The 609-nt window shown below is 60.6% G+C and overlaps 1 protein-coding gene across 1 annotated transcript in view; it reads left to right on the top strand.

Annotated features, from left to right (window-relative positions):
- The window catches only part of VAC14 (Vac14 homolog (S. cerevisiae)), a 71198-nt gene that overhangs the window by 69565 nt on the left and 1024 nt on the right, over positions 1–609 (top strand). The window lies entirely within an intron of this gene.

Genomic DNA, 609 nt, shown 5'->3' on the forward strand with positions numbered 1-609 from the left:
GGGGGTGGGGGGGTGGGGGGGCGTTTTTTGTGTCTATATTTGGTAACCCTGGGAGGGCTGTGCCTCATCCACAGGCATTTGGCATCCGGGATGGAAAATTTCACTTGTGAGGTCGCTATGGAAACCGGCAGAGCCGGGAAGGAGGTTTACGGGGAGAGAAACGCCGGCAGCCTTGGGGGGGTTGCTCCCAAAGCGTGCGTGTCCCCCCCCCAAAAAAAAAACCCCGGACAGCCTTCACGGCACCCCAAAAGGACCCCGTGCACGCCTGGGGGGTTTGTTTCTCCATCCCCACCCCGTGGCTTTTGGGGAGTCACGAGCAGCCATGTGCATGGGTGGCATCTCCCCGGGGACCATCCGAAAAATCCTCGCGTTCCCTCCCCGGGGGTGCTGCCCGCCCGGCTCGTTAAGGCACGGCTGGTGGGATTTGCTCTCCGACCTAATGAGCAGGATTGAGCGGAGGGAGGTGGGGTGAGGATAAAGCTGGATCTGCCTTTGCAAAGCCCCGGGAACAAAAAGAAGCGCTCCCAGGATGGGCAGGTTTCGGAATTAACCCCCCCACACACCCCACCACCACCACCACCACTGCTTTTAACATCTCCCCTTGACCGG

Source organism: Charadrius vociferus, unplaced genomic scaffold (genome assembly GCF_000708025.1).
Source record: "Charadrius vociferus isolate BGI_N301 unplaced genomic scaffold, ASM70802v2 scaffold964, whole genome shotgun sequence".
Lineage (NCBI taxonomy): Eukaryota > Metazoa > Chordata > Aves > Charadriiformes > Charadriidae > Charadrius > Charadrius vociferus.